General features: G+C 41.6%; 1 pseudogene; it reads right to left on the bottom strand.

Annotated features, from left to right (window-relative positions):
- Positions 1-8,790: 8,790 nt before the first annotated feature.
- Positions 8,791-11,237, bottom strand: LOC115316951 (annotated as a pseudogene).
- Positions 11,238-15,706: the final 4,469 nt, after the last annotated feature.

Here is a 15,706-nt window from a genome sequence, read left to right as displayed (position 1 = left end):
CAAAATTTCATTGTTATCAGTATGTTATTCAAAACCATTTTTTTCAATTAAAAACTTTCTAAGTTAGGCATATTTCCAAAACTTCAGATCGGTCTTTGTGCATGAGGCGGGTTAAATTATTTTATTTTGTATGATCTTTTGAATGAGGCGAGTGACTCAGGAAGGGAATCAAAATAATTGCGATAGTTGGGAAGACGCAAAAATGAGCTGACGTTTTTTCTGCCCACCATTCGAACATCTTAAACCACTAAAAATCGCCTGCGTTGAGCGCCCAAACGTGGTCCAACAGGAGTACAGACAAAAGCAGAAAGATTCGCCACTTCCCGCGAACCATAATCATTCCGATCCCAGCACGGCTCCCTAACGTCCTCGCAGTTTCTTATCTCCTTTTTTCCTTCATTTTCTCGCTGAATACAGCTACGTAAAAATAAACAACTAAAATAAAAACGCCGACTTTGCATAAGAAACAAATCGAATTTATTAAAAGTTTCAGCTCCCATCCGGGAAGCACCATCAATAGTTACAAAAAAAATGTACGGCCGGTCCTTATGAAGTTTTCAAAGACTGTTCTGTTTACCTTGAACATCCTTATTATAATTGGGGAGTGGTTCGCAGTTTTGGTTGCACGCTAACCAATCCTTCCGGATTAAATAGCAACAGCTTTCGTGGACCCCGATTCTCATCTCTCGTCGAGGTCGTTGCGGCGCTGAAGTCGAAACAGTGTCCCAATCTACAGGTGTGGTCGACACGCTCACTTTTGTGTCGGGTCGCATGATTCGAGTTGGTGGCGCCACGTTTGTGTTCTTTCAGACGAATTTCTTTACTATGTCCGGTTGAGACGAAGTATGAAACGATACGGTCTTCGCGGGTGATTTTGTAGGTGACGCCTCTTCTCGGCGTTTGCGGTTTCAGAGACCTTCTGTCTGGAGAGATTTGTGACTATCGCTCGGAATGTCCTGAAAACAGTTCGAAATTCAATAAGCGTCGTCATAACCCATTAAACGCATGCCACCCCACTCAAAACTGAGCTTGTCGACCGCACGTGAACAATGGGGCGCTGCTTGGGCTTCAGCACCCCAGCGACCCTTGTGAGAGAAGACAGGTGGGGGCCACGAAAGCATTCAGATTTCTGGTTCAACGGCTTGGACGCGTCCGTGGGCAAAAGAACCGTTGCCCTCTCCCAGAGGCTCATAGAAATATACAGGATAAATAAAACTGTTTTGAGAACTTAAAAGTGCCCGCACATTTGCTTCCACATTGGAAGAAAAATGAATATTGATTTCGTTTTATTTGTTCTGTAAAGTGGGCGTGCTCATTTTAGTCATTAAGGCTTCCTTCTTGTCGACTATTTCTGAATAAATGTAAATGATCACATAAATTATAAAGCCGGCTCTATACTGCCGTGAAATTCGAAATATTTCTTGAGGCTAACTTTTCGTGGAGCGCTAGGCTATTACCTTGTTACTCTTTTTTCCTCTCGCTTTGTTATTTCGGTCACCTGCGATGATCATTCCCCATCCATTTTCAGTTAGTAAAAAGTAACTAGAGGATCGTTTTCTTGTCTTTCTTAAAAAAAACACAAATTTCAAAAGTGTTAGTTTATTTCAAAATCGTACTGAGTTTAGGCAGGCATTTCATTGGCATGAAATTCAAACACTTCAGGAACTCGCTTCAATGGTCACTCGTAAGAAGGTTTTGCTCAAATTAGATGATTTTTGACACGCTGAAATATTATTTTAACCAAATGTTAAATCGGCTAACGTAAAAAATAAGATAGATTTATCTTTGGCGTTACCCGACACTGATGCACGCTTAATTTATTCTATTAAAAGTAGTAAGTGCTCAATTTTTTAATGCACACACGGTAGCGCCTTGTGACAAAAGAAATTACTTCGCTAGTTTGTCTAAATGATGCATGACTGACTTAAATAACGCAGTAGTAAGATGATTATCCAACTTTTTTTTTAATCGGGAGTACTTACAAAAATCAAATCATACAAGGCAAGCTCTTTTATTTTGAGGCTTTTCTTTTAAGCAAAATCATATCACTTCATGTTTTCAATAGCCTCTAGGTTATGGTTGCGTTCCACACATGTAAAAGCATAATTTTTGAACAGGTTGATTTAAGTGTTTTGTGGTCCTTGATTTGCTCAAGATTTTCCTGGGCGCACAAAGGCATTTCTGGTCGTTGTTTAAACCTACAGCAAACGTTCATGCACACTATTTACAGGTAAAATATATACATCGTAGACAGGCGTTACGGTCAAAGTTGAATGCTCTGTTTCTCGTGAATTCGTTACTTATTCGTTCTTTTCGACAGCCTGTGCCCCTGCCGCTGCTTTCGTTCGAAAGTTGTTCTACGTGGTTATTCACAAAAGTTTCAACATACTGCTGCCAAATTAATTTTCTTAAGTTTACAACTGAGAGGTACCTTCAAGACGGAGAAGAAGCTGATGCACTGGATAACTTGATGCTGCAAAGTCATACTGCATTTGCTTCTTTTAAATATGAACAGATTACCCATATATTACTTGTGAATTGTCTCTTTCGATATAAATTGTGCGAGGACTAACAAAAAAGATGCCGTTATCACATCTTACCCTATGTTCACGCGCACTGCTACTGGTCTCTACACAAAGTTGTTGAACACATCGAAGGCTTCCTCTCCCGCCACGCTGAGCAGCAGGGCTGTCTTTGCCGCCTCCGATCTCGGCTTGTCGGTGCTTGCTGTGGCTTGAAAGAAAAGGTCGAACCTCTGACGAAAGAGTTTCCAGTTTCTTCCTCCATCAGCTGTCAGTTGTAATGGTTCAGGCAGCCTTAGGTGCCCCATGACGTCGACGTTCATGTTCGGTTCACCGAGAAGCCTTTCTTTCCCGCTGGCAGGCTCACCTCACCCCCGATACCATGTATCGTTCTTCTGTGGGCTGGTAAGAATAGACAACTCGGGTGTCAGGATAACACTGCCTAGTTTATTCCGTGTTGCTACTTATATAACCGAAGGTGGAAAGGGGTTAGTGTAGCAGAGGGCAAGGGAAAGGCACGTGGCAATAGAGAATACAGATAGCTTGTCCGCCTTGATCTGATACGATACAGTTGATATTGTTATCAAAATGGTTGCCAATCTCGCTGTCAGTCGTTAAGCTTGAGAAGCTCCAACTTGGGCTCCTTCATTTTTAATATAGTTACCGGTCCATGCATGTTGATGCTTTCGTGTCTCGAGTTCTCCGGCGGACGTCGCCCTTGTAAGATACGAATTGTTTCATACAATATGGCAGGGTATATAATGCCACGGTCTTTGTAATTGCATTCACAGGCGTACTCTTTTTCAATGGCTCAATAGCAACGTTCGGGTTGTTGGGCGGGGAATGTAAGGTTTCCAATCGTGACTACAGGACTTCAAGATGAACTAATCTATTATTTGTAGCTACAGAAGTTATAAAACATACATCCAAAAGATGTCACGGTTTTTTCAAATTAACGCACGTTATCTTAGGAACAAGGAGGAAGGTGTTTCCTTTTTTTTTTTAAAGGACTGCGCTTATAATTTTGAAGTCAGAATGTTTTCGAAAACGTGTGACCAGGAAGACCACCAGTGTTACATTTATTTGGCTTTGAACACCTTTGTCAGAGTCAAACTGCTGGGACGGGAGGTGGGGTCGTCATTTTCGGAGAGCGAGATGAGGCTTAATAAAAGCTGGACTGCCTGTCGAAATTACCCGAAGACTGATATTTTAACCCTACCAAATTTATTCAAATATCATCGATTGTTTACGTCCTCCTTGAGCAAATATTGAAAAATGTATTTCCTTCTTGGATATTTAGTTGTAAATCGACTCAGCAAATCAGTTTTCAGGTTTTGGTGGTTATTTTAATGTTATTATAAAAGAACATTCCCAAGACAGGACACGGTTTATAAATATTGCGGGCTTTTTTGGGTACGAGAATGTTATTTTTTTCATCTATGAGAACTACTCTAAAAACTAAAAGTATGCTAGGTCTTTTTATTACAAATATAAGCCAAAGACAGACTACAGCTGATATGAACCCAGACGTCATGTCCCAAATTTGATGGTTTTTCGTAGTTGTGATTTAAAAAGTAAAGTCAAATCAAACGTTTTTTTTTTCTTCATCCATTGACAAAATATGGTCTGCAGCACTTCAGAAGCATAATTTATCCCATTGACTGGACATGTGTGACATTTCAGTGTAATGTCGGTGCTGTCTATGGCGTGTTTTATGGTTTGCTGAATAGGGTTTATGATTAATGATTTTCATATAAAACAATATCTTGGTCGATAAAATCACGAAGACCTTGGGTCTTCGTGATTCGTAAAATCGCATAAAAATTAAAAAAACACCCTGCTTAAACAGATTATTTCTTCGAGAGCCCCAGACAAACTAACATATTTAAAAAGAATATTCATATAAGTAGAACTCACTACTGAAAATGATTGGAAACCGTTTTGGTAATTATTCGAGGCAGTCACCTGCTCTTACCTTAAAATTTATAAATGAGGTTCTACACGGCTGTACACGAAATGACAGAATAGAAGTGCTTGTGATTAATGAAACAAGACTATTCGAAGAATCATTGGCCGAATGCTTCAATTTCTACTTGGTAAATCTTGGTTGTAGTACATATGAAGAAATGCTGTTAGAAATAATGAACAAGGCCAAGAGTCGTCCCTTTCAAAACCCCCAAAATGTGTTTGAGGTATAGTTCACTTTGATTCAACTTTAAAGAAAGCAACAACCGTGATATGGACGAATTTTGAATGATGACAACCAAATATGTCTTCACCATAATTGCGCCGTACTTCGCATACCTCATCAAACTCAGTTTAGCTAACGGAAAGTTTCCTTATAAAAAATAAACTTGCCCAGGTTACCGTAAATAAAAAAAATATAATATGGAAACCTAATGACCAGATATATAAACAAATACATACAGCATATCTTTTCTAAGCAACTAGAGACAATTGGCGACAGCATGTTTCTGTAGCGCCACCGCGTGGGCGTCCTCCTTTGACGCAACAGGTAGTATGCGAGAACGACGTGCCATGTCGAAGCACTCAGTGGACATGGTAGTTCGTATCTGTGCGGACTAAAAGAATGTTTATTTAATAAAAGTCGGGTATGATGATTTTATGAGGGATGTTTCTAATGAAAGCAGGCGCTTCGAGGATGCTCTTTTCGTATAAGAAAAATTTTTAAATATTCTAAAACCAGCCTCGAGTTTTACAGTTATAGCTAGCGCGGCGTGCATCAGGGCTATTCAAAGCCTCTCTAATGTTTTTTTTTTCGGATCTGTGAAGGATGCTGCAGAAAAATGTTTTGCAGTCAGCAGAGCAAATAACGTGTCGTCTTCTTAGTTTTGCACGCGCGCACAATTCTGGTGCGACGCGCGGCACATTTATTTTAACTAGATCGAGCTCGCTGATACAGATCTGTCCAAGTGTTACTCGACAGTTGCTGCCGTGAAAAATTCTCTTCAGCAACCGACGCTTAGCTCCTTTCAATTTGAATATGTGGCAGAGAAGCTTGCCACGTCGCGACTTCTGCTCGAAAGAAAAGCAGAAATTTTCATGAATTCTTGAATTGTCAACCATGGCCTGGTGAATTCAGGCCATTGATTCCTTTCTTTTATTCCATTTTGTAAAAAATTGATTACAAATTTAAAATCGCTCGCTGAGAAGCGAATCACACATTGTGCGCATTTACGCCCGCAAAAATAAATATAAATACCTTAGTAGTTTATAGCTGCTGTATTCTTTATCTTTGGGGGCGCTGAAGCGTCACCTTCTTACTACAGTTGGTTACAGGTTAAGAACATTTTTCGAGGGAAAGGAAGGCTGAGGAGGAGGAAGCAGATTGAACTTTAAACACAGGAATAGGCATGTGGTTGGGCTAGTTGGTGGTACATACTGTTTGGAGGGAACAGCGCAAAAAGGTCGTAGGACGAGGTCGAGGAAACACACAGACAGGGCGCTGGCTTACAACTCAGAGTTGTAAGCCAGCGCCCTGTCTGTGTGTTTCTTCGACCTCGTCCTACGTCCTCTTTGCGCTGTTCCCTCCAAACAGAGGAATAGGTTTTTCTCTCCTCCAGAGCATTCTGTTTGCACCCTCCTCCCCAGCCCTCCTTTTCCTCGTAACCGTTCCTTAACCTCCAAGGGACTATACATTTAAGAGTTCGATCGTGAAGGTGTCTCGCACGTTTCGCATAGAGCGCGTAAATCAGCAGGGATTTAAATTAACCGACCAGGGAAGCCAGGCACCACTTCTTCCTGCCAGTTAATCTGAGGAAATGTTCGTTTAATGGCTAACGAAATTCAAAAGGCAATCAGCGCGGAACCAAAAAGAGACCTGCACTCCCAGAACACTGGAACCGACATGATACACGGGGTCGCTTTCATTCAAGTGTTTAGTACACACGCGAGGTTTTTCGAAATTTCGATTTTCTATTTTCATATAATAATAATAATAATAATAATAATAATAATAATAATAATAATATTATCTTCATTAGCTTTGAAAAAAAATGCAGGTGTAGGCGTGCTGGCCCACGAAAGCAAAGATGCTTGTATGTGGGACCAGGCAGCCAACAAAATACCGTGACACATTGAACACTGGAGAAACAAAACAAACAAACAGCAGCAATGTAGGCCTTTGGGCAACGAATACCCACTAAGTAATTATTTAATTATTATTGCGTCAGCGTGAGGGCACCATTCTCTTACATTTCGTTTTACCGCACGAAAGGATGATAAGTTCAGCAAAGATTCTGGCAAACGGTTGAACATCGAAGGGACATAGTGTCGTTTTAACTTTTTTCCATAGTTTGTTTGTATCTTAGGGACCTTGAACCTATCTGTACGCCGCAAGTTTCTTTTTTTTACCTCTTGTTTAAATGTTCTACTGCAATAATTACTTGTTATTATCACATATTTATGAAACTGATTAAATGACAATACTTCTAACGCGCGCATTTTTTCTTCAATGTCTAGTTTATCGAACACTGACCCGTAAGAAATATTGTTTACTCTATATTTTATGACTCTATCAATTCCCTGTTTTTTGTACTCTGAACAATTCCCATATATCGTAATCCCATACCGTATAACAGATTCTCCTAGCGATCTGAAAATAGTTCTGCGTAAGTTTACAGAACATACAGTTTTTACCTTGTAAAGATACGCCGATACCACCCATATTCTCTTAATAATATATTCGATTTGTTGGTTCCAAAGGAGATGTTGGTCAAATATTAACCCCAAATATTTAACCGAGGACTCATAAGGTAACGGTCTACACGTACAGATGTGTTGAGCATGATCATGAAGGTGAAGATATATGTTTGGTACTAGATTAATATGTTTATGGGGATTACGAAAACAAACTAATTTAGTTTCATTGACGTTCACAGAAATGAGATTACTTGAGAACCAGTTAACTAATACATCTATATCGCTTTGAAGCAGCGGAACCGCCTGGTTATAGTTGTCATGTGGTAGGAATAGAACGGTATCATCCGCGTACTGAAACATTCTAGATCGTTGTTGTAATAACCCTAGATCATTCACATATATATTAAACAATAACGGACCTAGTGTGCTACCCTGTGGCACGCCGCAATCGACTCTGAGTTTTGTACTAGTGCTGCTTCCAATTTAACCATCTGAAACCTGTTTGTAAAGTAGTCAGTGAAGAATTTCTGAAACGGGCCCCTGAAACCATGCTTATTGAGTTTTGATAGGAGGAGTGCGTGATCAATTGTATCAAATGCCTTGGATAAGTCCAAAAACAAGGCAAGGGATACTTTATTATTTTCAAGCGTTTCATTAACACAGTCCGAGAAACCTTCAAGTAATGAAACAGTGTTCCTTTGTTGCCTGAAACCGTATTGCCCGTCGTTCAATAACGAAGATCTCTCACAGAAGTCATTCATACATATTTGTACCCATTTTTCGAGAATGTGAGCAATTGTTGGTAATATCGATATCGGGCTATAGTTTCCTAATTCTTTCTTACTACCCTTTTTGTATAGCGGTCTCACTACTGACAATTTTAGTCCTTCCGGTATTTTTCCTGTTGTCAGGCATCCGGTAATTATAGCGAGGAGGACCAGTTTTACACTTGAAAAGTTGAAGCGCAAATCCCTAATGCGAATTCGGTCTATCCCAGGCACTAACGTTATTGACATTGAATTAATAATGTTCATGAGATCGTACTCATTTATTTCTGATAGATGTGCTGCATTTACACAGTCAATTTGGTCAGCCGGTTCATCATTTACATGCACCGCTATCTTTTGCCTTACTGCTTGTACGGTACTAATGAAGCTGTTGTTGAAAGATTCGGCTAATTCCGTGTAGTTATCTAATGCTGGAAAATTCTTTCTAATTTTAACATCAGTGTTAGTTTTCCTTTTCCTACCCATCAACTCATTCACGAGGTCCCATGTTTTCCTTGGGTTTTTTGCAGAACTAAATTTGCTAGTATAATGATTTCTTTTGGCTAAAGTAATCTTAGCAATTAGACATGAGGAAGATACATAGAAAGGGGGGACGGACAACGAAGACTTCCAATTAGCAACAACATTTATTAACCCGAAATTTGCATATATAGGTGAAGGAGGGGAGGGTGAAAGACGCTACACTGGAAAGTGGGAAAGCGATGGGAGAAAGTGTAGAGCCAGGGAAATGAGGGACGATCAGGACGATGCCGTGGGGTAGACATCTAATCGCTCGGAGCCGCTGAAACGAGGGACGTCAGCTCTGGCCCCAGGAAGTTTATCTCCCTCCTGGATAAGCCTATGGACGGGGATCCGAAGTTGTCGTGACTGTAGTGCATGGCGAAGGCCTCCAGATCTCTCGCCCGTATCTTGAGGCGTGACCTCCAATCCTGGTGGTCGAGGGAAGGTCGGCCGAACAGGGTTCGCTGCACTTAGAGGTGTGTTTGGCAATCGGGTGGTAACAAATCTCCCAAGTGTCGGAGGCGGCTTTCTTGATCTCGTTTGCATGTTCCCTCACCCGATCGTTTAGGCATCGGCCCGTCTGTCCGATGTATTTAGCACGGCAGGACATGGGAATCGAATACACGCACTCTTTGCAGCAGGTTACATAATTTATCTGGTGCTTTTTCTGGCACGGGGGCGCTGGACCGGGGTTGTTGACCTTTCTACAAATAGAAGCTAATTTGAACTTGCAGGAAAATACAACGTTGGTGTTGAAGCCGAGCGCAATAGATTTCAGGCGATGTGAGGTGTTGTGTATGTAGGGGATGCACGCGAAACGTGACTTAGGAGGGAGGGGTTTGGACTTCTGCCCCGCGACAAGTCTTTTGATTGTTGTTTCAATCAGGTCTCTCGGGTATCCTGCCTTTATGAGGCGACTAATCTGCTTGGATAGGCTGGGGGCGGAAAGGTGCTGACAGGATTTAACCTTTGCCGAAGCAACTAGATTTCGAACGATCCCATTTTTTACATTCCTTGATTGTGAGCTGTTGAAAGGAAGAACGGGCTTAGAGGACCTCTGCTGGTGAGCCCAGCAGACACCTTTGCTAGTTGGGACCAACCTGAGATCCAGGAACTGTAAGCCCTCACGGGAGGGGGCCTCTTTGGTGAACGTAAGCCCATGTGAGTTCTTCTGGAACACGGTCTCTATGGCAGCAGAGTCGGAGATGGTGGAGTGTAGGATGAGATAATCGTCAACAGAACGAAAAACCTTCGCACCGGGAAAATCTCGTTGAAGGTCCGCCTTAACTTTGGCGTCAACATAAAACAGGTAAATTTCGCTGAGGACGGGAGCCAAGCAAGACCCGATACAAACGCCGGTCTTTTGGATGTACACTTTACCCTCATATTCAACAAGCGTTGATTGGAGATACAGTTGTGTCAATTCGAGAAATGAGGACAGCGAGATGCCACAGGAATTTTGAAAGTCTATGATACCTGTCTCGTGGATGGCGTCAGAAATGAAGCCCAGGAGGGTCTTCACGTTTAGGCTATAGTAGAGATCTACAACATCGAGCGAGAACGCTCTTACAGCTTCAGTGCCGGCGTGTAACTCGTCCAGCACGGGAAGGAGATCTTCCGAATTTCTTAGTCTGAAAGGTTGGGGGAGCTCTAACGTGCCGAGATGTTTCTGCAGAAACTTCGCCAAAGGCCTCTGCCAACACCCCGTCTCAGATACAATGCTGCGGAACGGCACGCCTGGTTTGTGGGTTTTAGCGGAAAAGAAAATAGAGAGGAATTGCTTCGCTGGGGCAAGAACGGCACTTTTTAAAGAAGGGAGGTTAGATGAATCGCACATTACCTTCACCCTGGACCTGAGGGATCCCGATGGCCGCGTTTTGAGACCGATAAAGTTCTTCTTTAGGGCCTCGTCGGATTTCTCTTGCATTTGTTGTCTGTTCAGGATGACGAACTGACCCGTTTTGTCAGCTTGAAGTAAACTCAGCTCACCGGCCTGAAGTTCTTTGATGACTGGCGTAGAGGCGTTTTGGGCTCTCCTGCTCCCCCCGTGGAAGCACACAGCCCTTGTTCCAGCACCGACGACGTCTTGACGGCTATCCTCCGGGATCTTGGCGGCGATCTCGTACACCGACGCCAGTTCGTCGACTCTGGAGCTGTTCACGGGCGGGGCAAATTTAGGTCCATGGGCGAACAGGCTTTCCGTGGTTGACACGTCTCCACCGTTCCTCAGGTGACGGAGAAAATGGTTCCAGGAGTCCGACAGCAGGGTGCTGGCCGACTCCTGTAGAAACCTGAAGGCTGCCTGGCGATCATAGTTGGGTCCCAGGTGTCCGCACATCACGGAGGGCAGGAGTTGTTGCATGACTCGGAGTTCATTAGAGATCTCGTCCCGAGTGATCTGCATCACCCTGTGGTTTGCTTGCCAGTTGCTTGAACGAAATCCCATGATCTGCTTGATGGATCCATGTGGGACCTTCTTGCGAATTGAGTATCCCAAAAAACGCAGACGTAAACGTAAGAGTGTCATCTTGGAGAGGAAAACTGCAGCTTGGAAGAATTCACCAGGATAAAACTCCGAGGTCGGTTGCTTGGGGCAGGATTTGAGAGCTCACGTGAACGAATTAAGTACAAAACGAGCGTGTTGGTAACGGTAATCTTCCTCATGTCTAATTACCGTTACCAACACGCTCGTTTTGTACCTAATCTTAGCAGTTAACTCATTTCTTAGCACAGGATATTCGATTTTTAAAGTGGTATTACCCATATAGATGATACAATTTGTTCTCAGTTTTATTTTATCCGAATTATAATAAAATAATCGACCCTATTCGCAGCGGTAGATGTTGTAAAGCGATAGAGCGCGGAATAATCTATAGTCAGCCTCTAGCTTTTTCTAAAGGGGTAGAGAAGAGCACACCACCATCTGAGCGCTTCGACACCTCAGCAGCAATAGTGCTTGTAAGCACAACTACGCTTGAAACGGTTTCAAGCTTTGTTAAAATGTCCTACTACAAATATCACTTCACCAAATAAACACAACGCGTGAAACGGGCTGTGCCACGCTTTACCCAAACAGCGCATAAAGCGAGCAGACGAGCCGAGGGCTCCAGGATCGGCACGGTCCGTCCCTGTCTGTCCTATGCGTGACGTAAGAAATGACGATGATGATCACTAGAGAAGCGCCTCCTGTATTTGGCGCACACAGCCAATAGTTAAAACTCGCTTCGAAAGTTTACTCGAAAAGGATGCGATAAGAACGAACTATCAATTTGGTTTTAAGAAAGAAGGACCAAACTAGACTATGCAGCAGCAATCTGGGATCCTGGTCTCTCAACTCTCGTGACTGATCTTGAAGCCCTACAGAATCGCGGTGCCCGTTTAATATTTACTAACTATCATCGCACATCTAGTGTCTCAACTATGAAAACTAATTTATCACTTCCTGCTCTTTCATTACGCCGGAAAATATCTCGTTTGTGTCTTTTTTATAAAATTTATCATTCCAATACTTCGCTAAAAAACAAACTAATGTTAAATCCTGTTTTCATCTCGCCGCGCGTAGATCATCAATTTAAAGTCGGGATTCCTCATTGCATTACCTCAGCCTATTATAACTCTTTTATTCCAAGGACATCTTCAGAGTGGAATCGCCTTCCCGCGCAATTAGTAAACATACCATCCTTTGACTTGTTTAAAAATGCGTTGACTACTTACCTATGTTAATATTTCTCTTTGTTTGTTTGCCTTGTTTTTACATTTCTTAATTTGCTTGCACATTTTTTTTTTTACATTTTTTTGTGCTTGGCTTTTAGTGTTTGTATATTGTTTGTGTTCCAAATTTGTCTGGTACCACTCCCCTCTGTAATGCCCCAGGGCCTTGAGGGTACTTAAATCAATAAATAGATAAATAAACCGAATCACCAGACTTGCTCCAAGAATATATACTTCTAAACAGCATTGAGAACATGCTTTTGACTATAAGTATTTTTGACTTTTGTAAGGCGTTTGGCCTGTCTAAAACATCAAATACGTCTTTGAAAATATAAACTGTAATAGAATGCCTGGTACAGCGCAATCACTCTTTGATTCGTGTCTAGATATCACCAACAATATGTAAATATTGATGAGCATTTATATTCCATTAGACCTATGACCTCTCATGTATCTCAAGGCCGCATTCTTGACCATTTGGTTTTTGATATCTTTAGAATCCATATCGGACATGTGCTAATTAGTTATATATGCCGATGACGCCAACATTTTCGCTTCGGGCAGAGACACCGAAACCTTTCTTGGAAAAGGAAATGATATACAGGCAGCTTCCAAGAAACGAGAGCCATATTTTTTGGCCTTTGTAAATAAATTATGCACCGCAGAAAGCTGAAACTCCGTGAGAATCAGACACTGGGGGTTGGAATAGAGCGCATAAGTTTTGAGAACTTGACGTCACATTAATAAAAAAATAATTGAGAGAACCGAAATATTTCGGAACCGACGTTTACCAAAGCCTAACATCGTTAAAACAAGTAATGACACTTTGGGAGCATGTACCATCTATTGCAGTGAAAAAAAAGTCTCAGCAAGAAAGAGGATATCTTCTTTTTCTTTCTAGCTGACAAGTATTTTTTCTCTAAAATAAATACTACAGACGCAGGAAGTGTAAGTTCTTGATTTCACAATATTAGGCTTCGAGCGGCATAAGGTCAATTTTTTTCTTAATTATCTTTTGGGCTTGGTGAAGTCATGTTCTTTAACTTTCGCCTTCTGTCCCAACCGCTAGCGCCACAATTCCACAAGGTTTGAGCTTTCTATAACCCTTAGTTTATTTATCCTAACCAAAAAACACTGTTCCCTTTTCTCGGGAACTCCTTGTACTTGCCATAGTTGGTAAATTGTCTGACGTAAAGGACTTCAAAATTAACGTGACCAAAACCAAAAAGTCACGTTTATATAAATAAATACGTATATTTTACTAAATGTCTACTTACTTTAGATACTACAGAAATTTACCAAGTGAGGGGGCAGAACACAATGGATATAATTATTTTCAAACATATGTCGTGGATCATCATATCAATGATTTGATCGTAAAGTTAGGTAGAGTGATAAGCGCAATTAAATGATACCGTTCAGGGTTTCCTATACACATTACACTCACTATTTATTATCCACTTTTTTATTCTTATATAAATTATTGCCACCTACCGTGGGGGTACAAGAAATACCAATTTAATACAGTTGTCTTATTAAAAAAAATGTTGCGTTGCGTTCTACTGCCGCTGTACACTACCCATGTCAAACTCAGTTACTAAAGAAAATAGAATTTTTACTATTATAAGTATTCACGATTATCGCCTTTTATACACATTAATATTTAGCAACACTGATTTCATCGAGTGTTCTGGTGTAAATTGGAGTTTGATAAAAACAAACACCTCGCTCAGTACACGCCACTCTAAACTATGGTGTGTTCCCGATTTCCGCACGAAACGCGCTAAGGAATCCCCGCATCATACGTCGCCTTCGCTGCTAAATAGATACCATCTTCGAAAACATATGTCTGTTCCCTTACCAAAACTGAGCTGTATGCTTGTTTTATTTAAACGGAAGCTTGTCTTTATGATGCGTTGAATGTTTCCTGTTTTTCATTTTGCGCTACCTGCTGTAGAACTTTTATTTTCTCGTTGTGTTGCGCTTTATTTTGTTTTACTATACTTTTTCGGTAAACGCTCAAGTTGGTAGGCGGAAATCTATTAATGTTGTAAAATTAACGTTATGAATATTTTTTCTATTTGCCCTTTATATTTTGTGTTTGTGCCAAATCATAGTACTTGCTTTTCGTTAGGGCCCCTCAGCAAGTCAAATTATAGCATGATAGCTATTAGTCTGGAGGGCTCCACGAGTAATTTCCTGGATATAAGTATTAGAGCGCAAGATCAGTGTCCCGAAGCACTGTCGTTAGTTGAGTCGGTTGGTACGTTAGTTTGTTTTTTAAGTGATTTATGATTCTTTGGCAGACGTGGTTTGATGAAATGTGACTTAGGTATTCATTGGCTACTTGAAACGTCGTTGAACTGCTGGACAAAAGTCCTTCCGTTGCTTCTCGATCCCCGGTGTCAGCACCAGATTAAAATATTTCCGGTCGTTGTTTGTATAGAAAACCTGCAAAATATAGACATCATCACCAAGCAAAACGGTCGGATGTGTGTGCTTCGCTCCCTTGAAGTCGTCAACGGTGTATTCGCACGAGAGATCTTTATCCCCGGAGAAAGCCGAGTACGTCATAGAGCTGAGAGAAGGAAACGGCACGAGGAGGAGGAGGAAGTGGAGAAAATCCAAGCGAGCACTCGCACGACGGAGTCGCCGGAGTCTTTCTTTTCGCAAACTTTTTGGCGACTTTCGGGGGCTCATTGAACAAAAAGCAGGGGAAAAATAATAAACAAAAGACACCCCACACTTCAAGCCTTCTGGTGACTTCGGGGGCTCATCCAACCAAAAAGGCAGGCAAAAAATAATAAAGAAAAGGCACCCCACACTTCAAAGCTGTTCGTCATTACCCCTCCGCAAAATCAGGGGGACAAAAGAGGGGGCCCGACCGCTCCGACGGATACCGACGGAACGGCGGAGATTCTGTAGGCCTGTCACAGATTCTCCTCGGGACCCCACGAGCACGCCGTGAGCTCGGGGGATCAGCGGACATTCGTGACACGGAGCACGTGACCTCAAAACTCGATGACGTTTATTCTTCTCCTAAGGAAGAAACTCCGTCGTCCGAATACACCATAATTCTGCGTTCTCTTCACTGCGCCACTCATGTCACTGTTTTTTTGTATTTTTTTTACGGTTATTTATACTAGGTGTCTTTCCACAAAAGTCTCAACAGGCAGTTGTAGCAACCACTTTCTAGTTTTTGTGTTACTTGGCATAGGGACCGTAAAGAGGCACTATTAGATATATGGAGGATGTTCGAATTACGTTAGTCCAGATGCCGGCACTGGCTAACCTGCACTTAGCATGAAAATCAAATCTTATATACAGTTTAAGTTGTTTTTATTTTCAGATACGTTAAAAACAATTCACAATTTATCATGATATTATCTCAGATAAGAGTAGCGCTGTATATTGAAAATATTGAATTAATCATAATTTTGTTGCCGTCATGTTAACACGTTTTAAGTCTTGCTCACATATGTGGAAAAGTATCTTGCCACCGACCTACTTTATTGGGAGGAA

Source organism: Ixodes scapularis, unplaced genomic scaffold (assembly GCF_016920785.2).
Source record: "Ixodes scapularis isolate PalLabHiFi unplaced genomic scaffold, ASM1692078v2 PGA_scaffold0__279_contigs__length_252992795, whole genome shotgun sequence".
NCBI lineage: Eukaryota > Metazoa > Arthropoda > Arachnida > Ixodida > Ixodidae > Ixodes > Ixodes scapularis.
The sequence above is the reverse complement of the archived record's forward strand: the minus strand, read 5'-3'. Positions and strand labels throughout refer to the sequence as shown.